The sequence below is a fragment of the Alligator sinensis genome, unplaced genomic scaffold, assembly GCF_000455745.1.
Source record: "Alligator sinensis unplaced genomic scaffold, ASM45574v1 scaffold536_1, whole genome shotgun sequence".
NCBI classification, from domain to species: Eukaryota; Metazoa; Chordata; order Crocodylia; family Alligatoridae; genus Alligator; species Alligator sinensis.
Genome location: NW_005842951.1, coordinates 294,239 through 306,046, shown reverse-complemented (window position 1 = coordinate 306,046; position 11,808 = coordinate 294,239). Strand labels below are relative to the sequence as shown.

Genomic DNA, 11,808 nt, shown 5'->3' with positions numbered 1-11,808 from the left:
GGAATGTGTATTTCCCTGGGGACAAGTAGTGGCAGCACATCTTGAGCTGCTGCTACTTATCCCTGGGGAACACCCAGGCCACGCACGCTCCAGTGCATAGCAGGTTACCCAGGGTGGGGTAGGAGAGCCTGGAGCCAGCAGCTACATTTGTCATAGTAGCCTTACCTGGGGGCCTCAGGGAGCTGCAGCCAATGTTTTCCTGAAGCAGGAAGCCTGGCTGGCAGCTGAAGCATGGCTCCAGCTGGCCAGGCTCTGGTTTTGGGTGGCATGTGCTACTGCCACATGCATCACCCTGCTTTTTTTTTTTTTGGCACGGAATTTTTTGACCTGGGGATCTCCCAGGGTGAAGAAAATTCCCTGCACTGCAAAGTAGCAGCACAGGGAATGCCTAGATCTGCAGTGCCGCATACCACATGTCCGTGATCATCTGAATGAGACCATAATTGCTCTGATAAATACATGCGAGGAGGGGTAAGTATGAGCAAGGGAAAAAAATTATTTGAACTAAAACAGTATATTGTCATGAACAAAGGGGACATACAGGTCATGAATACATTTAGGTTGAGAAGGAAGGTGAAAGGAAAGGAAGGTTTCTAATCACAAGAGCAGGGAGGTTTTGAAACAGCTTTCCAAAAGGAATAGTTAGGACAAAAACCTAACTACCTTTAAAATGGAATTTGATCTCTTTGGTTGTATAAACACAGTTGCCTAAGATGGGGCATTCAACTCAGTGACCCCAGAGATCTTGTCCAGTCCTATGTTTCTACCAATTCAAGCTAAAAATACTGAAGTTTTAAAAGTCAGAAAACTGTTTATAAGTGTGAGATGATTGGATGCCTTATTTTATGGTTAAGATTAATGTTTGCAAAATACGGTCTTTAAAAGAATTACAAGAGCTCTTTGTTTGTCTGAGGATCATAAACATGTCGCTAAAAGCATCTTAAAGCCATTTTAGTCTCGTATCTATATTACTAGGTGAGGGAGTGCCAGCCACGATAGAGCAAAGGCCAGCAAGTTCCAAGCACAGTATATTTCAGTTTTTATGCCTGTGTTTATTCTATTACTTGGTGCAAGCTTTGTGATCCAATTGATATCTGTTGAGATGTTATTTTTAAAATACTTATTTTCACTGAAAAATACCTATTCATGTCTATAAATATAGGTATTAATACCCATTTAAAATACCATTTTCACCTAGTCATATTTGCATGAAGAGAGCAGTTTCTCTGCCTCAAACAAGACCTTTCCTTAAAATGGATGGCAGCCCAGAAGGGTGAATACTTTAAATTCATACTGAATAAATTCTTCCACATGGGATACAGTAGACAGAAAGCTGCCAGGATGTATATAAAACCAAGCCCCTGATTAACTGTGTTAATTAAAGTTTTTATATCTTTCTTTTGAAGGTTTTGATCAAGTCTCCTTTTCAACATTGGGGGTCATTATATTCTGCTTAAGTAAACGCTCCACGGAGTTACTGTTGAATTCAGTATTCTCTTCTGATTCTTAAGAGAAAGGAGATACACACGCACACACAAAAAGGCTTGTGGTTATGGAGCCATAACATGGCCTTCAATAGCTGCCACTTTTTACTTGTAAGGTTGCTCATCAAGCCCTTCCATATAGCTGTGGCCAATGGCCAACACACTGGGGAGAGGCAGCCATTTCTCCTTCAAAAGCCAACTTAAACATTTTCAAAATGTGAATTCCACTCAACAACCCCTGCAGCATTGCAAACCTACTAACTCCATGCCAAACCACTCTAAAGTTCAATCTAACCCTCTAAGTTAAAGAGGATGCTTGCCCTTCTCTCTCAACAAATATCAATTAAGCATTAAATCTTTCACTGCGCTCATCTCATGGTTCCTCGCCACACTGTTTCACTCCTTTGTCATGTTTATCTGTTTGGCTAGGGACAGACATTCAAGAAGCCTGAGCCTGAATTGATTCAATCCTTGCAAGTTAGTCTAACCTGGCTAGGCTGAATTAGTTTATAACCAGACAGACATCCCAGAAATGAAGGCACATGTCTGCAGTGGTTCCGGCTAGAAGCTGGGGGGTGCTAGAGCAGCCCTCCCTTCCCTTCCAGAGCTGAGCTGGGGGTGGGGAGTGGCCAGACCCTCCCACCCCCCACATAGGATGCTATGATTAGGGAGGGGTTCCTCTCCCCCCAGCGGGGAAGGTTTGTCACCCCTAACTCAGTGTTTATCAGCCCACTGAGAAAACAACAGAGGGACATTACCAGCTACCTGTTGATTCTGCCTTTGTCCATCTGCCACAGCTCTGGAGGTAGCCAGAGGTCTGCTAGCTAATGCTGAGAGGTACCTGTGAGGGACAGGGAAATGCTTCCTTAGCAGAGAGTGGGGAGCGGAAGGGGGGAGTAGGGGGGAAGCCAGGCAAATGCCTGCAGAGATTGCTGGAGCTGCAGCTAGGGAGCAGAGGGGAGGGGCCAGCCTTGCCATGGAGCAGAGAGCTTCGCTCAGCCCAGAGAGCATGCTGGCATAGTCTGGTTTAACTTAAACCAGCAAGGGGTCTGGGACAGACATTACATAAATCAGATTCACCCAAATCAGTTAAGTCTAATATTACATTCAACCAGGTTTATCTCAAACTGGTTTCAGCCATTTTCAAAGTGGTTTATGTGCCCTGAACATCTGTTCTGTTACAGGTTTAAACCAGTTTCTGATCACTTAAACCGGTTTGTGTAATGTCTGTCCCTAGCCTTTAAGTTTGTGATTTCAGCTTTCAGAACACTTTCTTTTACAAAGGAAAGAGACATGAGCATAAGTTATAGAGTCTGAACTTTACAAACAGCTGGTCAAATTCTAAGTCAATCCACTTTCAGTATTCATCAAAGCCTGATCCTTCAGTAATTATTTTACTGTGCTATAACTGTTTTAATACTATGTTCATGGAGTCAAATAAATTAAAAATTCTTCATCTTACCTGTCCAATTCATTTATGTGAATGAGATTTCTTGATACTGGTGTTCATGAATATCTGATCAATCCATTATCTACAAGAAGAAAGTCATGTTAGTATTAAAAAGAAAAAAAAATTACTATTATTTTCCTGGCCAAAAAAAAAAAAAAGATATCAGAGACAAAATATATTATTGGTTTAAGGTGACATGACCTTATTGACTTTAATGCAACTAAATTATTTAAAACCACAGGTTAATTTGGCTTCACACATTTTCACAAAAATGCCTAAATGAATTTACAAAAATGCGAGAAATAGAGAAAAACATCACACTACTGTGTACCCTTCAGCACCCCCCTACCCCCAACCTCTCCCCCCAACAATATGGGATGCATTTTACCTTTCTCAGTAGTACACTGAGACTAGATGACTGACAGAAAAGCATTGCCTACCAAAACAAATCTCTGTTGTTGTCTTTCCATAGGTCATACCCTTTTCATGTTCTCTTTGTGAACAAATAACTGATCCAAAGTTCACTGGACAGTTTATCTTTCAGAAAGGAAGACTAATTAGATATAAAACAACCAGTGTCACTGTGCCAATTAGTTGTAGTATCTTCTCTCATTTAACAGTTTGAGAAAAAACAGAGTATACAGGTAGCAGCAAGGACATTCTGGGTAGTGTATGGAACACGTGAGCAACAGAACTGCCAGGTTATCAGGGCATTTTAGTGTTCAGCACCATTGCAGGAAAGCTAATGAGAATCATAAATCTTTTTGCCAATAGCATAACACCTAGCAGCCAAATAATTTTGAGAGAAATGAACTGCATACGTGTGTGTACACTCATGTGTTTACTTGCATAATATAGTGTTGAATACAGCAGAACTATGCATTTACATCCAAGATATCAAAGATTTAAACTAATCATCTGGGTGTGACATCAGGCAAAAAGTAGTTTAAAGGTGGAGTTTAGCAAAGTAGTTCATAATCCCCATTTTACCAGAATAGAAATCAGATGCCAGATTCATCTGGATTTGGAGATTTAATGGAGTTATACCAGGGATAGTGATAGCCCAAACTGTTTACCTCCTAGAATTCCCAAAAGAAGCCTGAAAACTAGGAGTTCCAGTCCTGGAGTCCCAACCTATCTGGCAGTGGTTTGCCTTTAAAAAAAATAAAAATAATAATAATAATAAAAAAAAAAAATTATACAACTTTTCTGTTGGAGCCCCATTTGACGTGGGACTGCATGAACAAGACATATTTAAAAATGTGGGATCATTGTTTTTGATTTCAGATTGTTTTGTTTAAAGATACATTTTCCAGCTTCTATTTACTTTATCATGCAACAAAAGCTTACAGCTATACTCTACCACGGATTTGTTTTGGAACTCCTAATTGCTTCCATAAGGAAGTGATTTTATGCAGTGATGGCAGGTCTACTCCCTCACATTGTCTTCCTAACATGAAAATGGCATTTTCCTCCAAAGTCACTCTGATGTCACACACATTTCGAAGCCAGAAGGGTCAATTAATGATTATCCAGTCTGACTTGCACAACACAAGGCAAAGAACCTTATCCACTCTAGTGGGTAAGGTGTTCACTTAACACAGTTTTTATTTTCTGGGCACGCTTGCCTCACAGGGAACAGCTGAAATCACAAAATAAATATTTACATAAACAATAAAAGGTTAACGCACACTGTGGTCTTTTCCTGGTCAGACCCTTAGAGTGTGCCCTGGCTCAGTGTTACAGTCTCTCACTTTTGCGCGCTCTCGCTCTCTCAGTTCTTCTCAGTTCTCTCCAGTTCCCTTCCCCAGGAGCCTTTAACTTCCTTTGGGCCAGCTAATTATTCTCTGCAGCTGGCCCAGTCCTACCAGCAAGTCTGCAGTCAGTACCTTACTGCCTGCAGCTGTGCTGCAGCCCCTGAGTCATACTGCCTGTTACACAACCTTCCCCCACGAGGGGAACCCTCTTCAATTTCTTTACCACCTCCCCCCTCCACCCCTCCAGCCCAAGAGAGGAAATCTGTCCCTCTCAGGCTTTACCTTGTCCCCTGGCACAGGGCAAGGCTGCTCTCTGCTATAGCAGGAGCAAGCATACTTCTCATCCCTTTCTAACAACTTACAGGTGGTTCATGGCCCTATGGTTCTCTTACCAACAGCACAGGTGGAGTTTATCGAGCATTCCTGTCTGAGGCCTTAGTTACTTGCTCCTGTGGGCCCTTTCTGCTAGCCCCAGACTGCCCTGCAACTCATACCCCTTGTAGCAAGCACAGTCATTCATATCTTTCCATATGCCAGACCCCCACCTTAAGTCTTGCTCTCTCAGAGGACTGTGAGAAGTTTTTCCCCCAAGTCCGTATCTTACCCCAAAGTTCCTTAAGTTCTGAGGCAATTGTGGCCCCACCAGGGCCTCTGCTGGACAGTCTCTGTAAGAAGTGGCCTCTTGGTCCATCTTTACCCGGATGGGCCTGCCCCATAATGCTAGTCTATTTAACATTGCCACTGAGTGAGTGGCTTCTAGGGCTGTGCAAAGCTTCAGTCCCTGATTCGATTCAGCGGAGATTTGGCCTGATTCAGTGGCTGAATCTCTGAATCTGAATTGAATTAGGAGACCCTTTAATCTCTCTGAATCGAATTGGAGCCCTCTGAATCGATTTGGAGAGATTTGGAAAGATTCAGCAGTTCTGACATAGACACAGCTTTAAATGTTTTTTTCTACATACCTGTAGGTAGCAGGCAACTCGTGAATGCTGCAGTGCTGGGGTGGATGGAGTGTTCCACAGAAGCACAGGGAGGCTTCCCAGCATGCTCGGCAGCACTTCCGGTCTACTTCTGGGTCCACTGGGGAGCGCACTGGGAACCCCCACACCTCCCTAGCTCAGTGACTCGTGCCTCCTGGGTCGGGGGGGGGGGGCACCCAGGGTCCCCCTGCAGCTGATTGCTGAGCCAGGAGGGACACGGGGAAGGGCCAGCATGCTCCCTGGTGGGCCTGGAAGTGGACTGGAAATGCTTCCAGTCCACTTCTGGGTTTGCCACTGAGCACATGGAGGGTCCCCCCCGCACTCCTGAGGTGACTCATGAATGCTGCAATGCATGGAGCGTCATGCATTGCAGCATTCATGAGTCGCCTGCTACTAGAGGTATGTAGAAAAAACTTTTAAAGCTGTGTCTATGTCCGAATCACTGATTCTCTGAATCAGCATCGAATCTTCAGATTCAGATTCGACCGAATCAAATCAGGGACAGTGATCCAAATCAACTAATCGAATCACTGTCCCTGATTCGGGCTGAATCTGAATCAAGTAGGGCCTGTTTTGCACACCCCTAGTGGCTTCATTGAGGCATTCAAAGTTAACTCTTCCTATGCCCTGATTTTTCCCTTTTCTGGTCCTCCAAACATTTGCATACCTTACTGCTTCTGCTATTTGGAATCCTTGCTTCAGTTCCCTCCAGCCAACTTTGAAGCAGAGGTTGCTCACAAACACCATGGACCCTAACTGACTGGCCCTTCAGGATGGCTTACCCCTGGGTACAAAATCTGGGTTTTTCTCCACAGTTGCAGCAGGTGTTGTTACTGGTTTCTTCCCTGGTCTTAGCTCCTTCTTGGTTGTCTGAGGAGAGCCATTCCTGATGCTTGCCTCTGGCTTTTGTTCATTGGTGGGGATTCCACTTGCAGTTTCCAGCACTGGTCTACTGGTCTGGTCTGCTCTGGTCCACTGGTCTCCATCATGACCTGCAGGCCTTCTTCTACATCCTGCAGCTTCCCCATCCTTGTTCATGCCCTGCTAGGTTTGCTCCCCTCTTTCTCTTTTGCTCTAGGGGATTGTCCCTTAAACAGTATCTTGGCCCCCGTCCTGGGAGCCCTATTCTTCCCAGCACCCCCATGGGGATACCTCATCATTATTAGTCCAATGGTATTAACAAGCCCACTGCTGAGGAACTCCACCAGTAAGACTGCCACCCCATGCCCTTTCAAGCAGCATACCTCTCTTGGGGTTTGAGCTGTCTGCTTTCCAGTGGGCTTCACTTTTCTGCTCAGTCCCTGTCCTCTATCCTCACCCACCAGGAGGGCTCTGTATCTCTTTCTGTTGCTGTGGAGATGTGGCTGACCTCACTTTGGCTCCTTTTAACTCTGCCTCTAATTATAAGATCTGGCTCTTCAAGGCCACCTCTGACTCTCTGTTTGTAGTGGTGTCACTCAGACTTTACCTGCTCAGATAACTTAAATGTATCCTCTTGAGAGACCTCATACTTAGGGACGTACCTAATTCACAGATGCTGCCGCAAGATTTTGCAGTCCTGGTGCAGTGTCAGGTGCCATTTCTGCAGCGGAGTGCGGCCCCCCCCCCCTCCCAATCTGCAGGGAGGGATGGGAATTTTGGGGCCCCTAGGCCAATCAGAGGCATGTCAGGCCCTCCTGCCCCTCTCCAGATTGACAGATGACCATCTGTCAATCTCTGGGGATGGGCAGGACTTCCAGGGCCCCTCAGCCAATCTCCCTCCCTCCCCACAGTGCTCCAGGATGCCTGGACTTGCCTCCCTTTTCTGCTTGCAACTGCCTTTCCCCCTCCCATCCCCACTGGCTCACTGCTGCATTCCCACTTTTTAACTGTCCCTACGCTTTTTCACAGGAACCAGGATTTTTCATGGGAGACCTACAAAATTCATGGTTTCCGTGAAAACCATAAAATCATGAAGTTGGTAGGCTCCTACTCATACTGGGTAATAAGTCCCACCAGATCCTTTCTCATCTTCTCCACAGCCTCTTTTAGAGATTGCACTTGGGGCTAGGACTTGAAGTTCCTCCTCAAATACAGTCAGTTTTGCTGTCCAAGTCTCTTCCTCCTTTTCTACCCTCTCCTGCAATGCCTGGAGTATTATTTTTGTCTCAGCCACGGTGGCTCGGTACTGCTCACATTATGCATGCATACTGCTCAGAACTTCTTCTATTTCCTGCTTGTACCTCGCCCCCAACTTGAGGTCCCTTCCTTTGTCAGCTGCACATTGCTTTTTCTTTGATGCTGTCTCTGGGAGCTTTGTGCTCTCAGCAGTGGCTTCTGGTAGTTTCATTTCTAGTGTATCAGGCTTCTCTTTCTCTGAAGGCTTCCACTGACTTTCTTTCAGCTTGTTCTCCACTTCTCAGAACTGAGCTTTCAGCAGCGTGGGTTCTTCTGCCTGGGCCTCCCTCTGTCAGCACCTCATGGTGAGCTCATGAACTCGGGCACGAACTTGGAACCTCTGACTTGGTTCGGCTTTCTCCCTTGCATCTCCTCCGCAGAGGTTTGGCTAGTTTCTCTGGCTTTCTCCCAGGTGTACAGCTGGGTGGTCAGTGCTCTGCCAGCTCTTCCTCTTTTCCTTGCTGGAATACTTGGAGCTTCAGCAAAGCCATATCCCTCTCCTGGAGGGTGCTTTGTTGCTCTTCCCTTAAGGTGGCCAGTTGTTCTTTGAGGAATCACTGCATTTGATACCAGGATCTCCTAGTGTCAAAAAAACTACCATGCTGCAAATTAGCAGCATGGTGAACAGGTGCACATGTGCTGCATGCAGTTTTCTGTGCCTCAAACTGCTTTGAGGAGCCACAAACCACAGATGTGTGCTTGTTGGGATGTGCCCCAAGAGCGTACCCTGGCTCGGTGTTGCATCCACTAGCCTGATAGCTCCCTTTCTCCCTCAGTTCTCTCAGTACTCTCCAGCTCCATTCCCCACTGGAGCCTTTAACTTCCTCTGGGCTAATTATTCTCCACAACTGGCTCACTCCTTCAGGCAAGCCTGCAATCAGTGCCTTACGGCCTGCAGCTGTGCTGCAGCCCCTGAGGCATACGCATACAGCCTGTTACACCCACCATTTCCAGTCAAATTATAATAATAATATTTATTCATCAATTCTTTATGCTATTTATTACATAGTAGAATTAAGGACAAGAATAGAGTTTTATTATGCTAGGAACTATCAAGATGGTCCCTGTTCTAAGGGGCTCCAAGAGGAACACACAATCCTGACATAGGGTGGGAGAAGAGCCATAACTTGCAATTTTTACTTGGAGGGAACGCTGAAGTTTTAAAATTTATTTTCCTTCCAAATAAAAATAAATATTGCTGAAATTTCCAATGAAAAGGAATTACAAGAATTCATCCCTAGAAAAATTTCATGTCAGATTTCTTAACCTTTCAAGATTTCATTTTAGAATTTTGATCTTGCTTTGAATTGTATTTAATGTTTTAATTTACTATTTACTTTTACAATATTTTGACTAATTCTGTCATATAAATGCACTATTACCACTGACATAGTGTGACAAAATGGATTAATATGTTATTAATTGTCTTGGACGGCCAGAGCCGACTCGAGGTGATTTAGAAATTGCTTGTTCGTTGGGCGGGCTGGTGAATGGAGAGGCAGACAAGGTTTAATGGTTGCAAAAACGTTTACTTACGCCGCTTGTAGTTGCGGCGCAGATGGTCCGGTCATCTGAACAACTATGTGAGTTGTTCCAGCTGGCGGGGCCCAAGCCAGTTAATCCGTCTGCAATTTAAGCCGGCGGAAAAAGGGTACGTCTGGGATTGCGCTCGGCGACGGGGAGAAGAATCGATAGGTGATCAGTCTATCGATCAGCTCAGCTGCAAGTCAGATCTCTTTCAGAAGCACTCTGCAGCCTGCTCAAAGTTCTCCGACTTGGGCGGAAGTCGCACGGAATTTTAAACGGCTAGCAAGCCAATTACTAGCCGCCACTTAGGAATAATTTAGAACTGGCCAATAACGGGACACAAATTTGCATTCGAATGGCGGGAACTCTCTTGCACCGGGGTTTTCTGTTGCAACGGAAAACCCTTTGCTTTGCAAGAGGCTTTCATGCGGGAAAATTCCATCGTGCCGAGGCACCAAAATCACTGGGTTGTGACATTAATATGTTATTTTATTTAAATTACATTATTTATTTTATTTAAATATGAAGGGCCCAACTAAAAGCATAACTTTAGATTGGATTAGATAAATCAGATCAAATTGCTGCATGGTTAATCTTTTCCAAAATGCATGAAGATAACCAAATTAAAGCCATTTTGGTTCTTAATAAGAGATTCATATAGAAGGGAAAGGCAGCATAACTAACACATGTCAAAAGTTAAGTTGGATTAATTTTCCTGGTCATCCCCCCAGAGACAATTCCAGAAACATCTTTTCTAGATCAAGTATCAACTGAAATGAAAATTTGATGCCTTGACACTTTTATCATAACAGAAATTGCAGCCATTCAATCTAGAAAAGAAGGTAAAATGTTTCAAACTATTTAGTTATGGCTGCCCTTAACACTTTTACAATAAAACAAATATTTCAACTATTATGTACCATTACTGTTGAACAATAATGAAATGTAAAAACAACAACAATAATATAAAAATAAAAGCACGATGTATTTTCAAGCACAGCTTCAGCCCAAAATATCAAAATTTCCCAAATGAAAATGTTCCAAACTGAAAAGTTGTGGACTTCCCCTGAAAACATGAATCAAAATCAAAATGATTTTGCAAATAATTTAGTTTAATCAAAACTTTTAAAACTAATGACCAGGTAAAATACACACATAAGCAGAGTGATGGCTGCAAACATCATGGTCTACTTTGTGGGGGGAGATGAGAAGGGAAGAGGAAAGGAGTGAGTTTAGGTAGGAGTGGGTAAGGTAAGTGAAAAAAGTGAGGAAAGAGGGGACAGAAAGGAAATGATAGGGGTGACAAGGCAGGAGAGAAGAAAGAAAGTTTGGCAGGTGTGCAGTGCAGCTAACGAAGGAGGTGGGAAAGCCTTGGCTTTCTGCCCTATCAAAACTGCACAAAAAAGTCCAGTCAAAATGGTCCCTAATAATTCTCTAGGAATCTGATGTCCCAAATTGGCAGTTTCTGCCGATGCTCTTACTGGCTGCAGTTTCTGGTTGGTGTCTCTCTGGAGTTTTCCCCCCACACTCACATGATGGGGATGAAGGGAGGGAGAAGCAAGATGGGGTTCTCCCTTGGACAGTTATGTGGCCAGTTATGTAGGGCTGGGGAGGGGAGGAAGAGGGCTAGCACCAGCTGGACCCTGGTTTATTCTCTTCCTGCTACAACATCAGTCCCTCCTTCTACTGTTTCTGCAGCTGCTTGTACCAGCTGGTTCCTCTTCAAAGCATTATGGCTGAGGCAGGACTAGAGAAGAAAGGAAGCCTAGCTACCGAGGAATAAAGGTTCTTCTCCAACTAGAAATATGTCCAATAATTAGCAATAGCAGCAGGAACAAAGCAAATAACTGGCAATAATTAGCAAAAGCAACAGGTGCAAAGAAAATAACTGGCCAGGTAAATTGCTTTTAAATGTTCTCTTTTCCAAGAGGTTCTTGGTGTGAAAGCCCCTCTACAAGTAGCCATTTCTTTGTCCTTTTTTGAGTACATGTAGTACATTCAAACTAACATTATGCAAGTAATTGCACAGCTATTCACTATGAGAACTGGACTATCAAAAAATTACAAGTCTAAATACATTCATACAAAGAGGCAAAGCCCTGTTAGCTTCAGTTGTGAGCTACGTCAGCCCCGGGCCAGACCTCCTGTTAAAGTTCTTTATAGAAAGCCTTAAGATTAAATGCTGGAGGATACAATCCTGTAAGCCAGCAAAGGAGAATGCTGTTTTAATGAAAGTAACAGAACAATGTTATCTTTTTAATCTAAACCTGAGAAAACACATTTCTTATGTTCAGATATGAGAGGAACTGCTGGAAATAAACACTGCAAATACAATATGTAAACTTCATTTACAGAATTTAATATAATCAAAGTGATTCTTTCACCTTTTTTATCTGAAGCATTATATTTCCCTTAATGAAGAATATGCAAAGAAGGGTCAAGCTCATCATACT

General features: G+C 43.8%; 1 protein-coding gene across 11 annotated transcripts in view; it reads right to left on the bottom strand.

The window, feature by feature from the left end:
• PRLR (prolactin receptor) overlaps positions 1-11,808 on the bottom strand; it is a 140,887-nt gene that overhangs the window by 50,998 nt on the left and 78,081 nt on the right. For all 11 annotated transcript variants that reach the window (XR_003091941.1, XM_025192618.1, XM_025192615.1 and 8 more), the window contains one exon: positions 2,947-3,016. The gene's annotated coding sequence lies outside the window, so the exon portion shown is untranslated. The remainder of the gene's footprint in view (positions 1-2,946; positions 3,017-11,808) is intronic.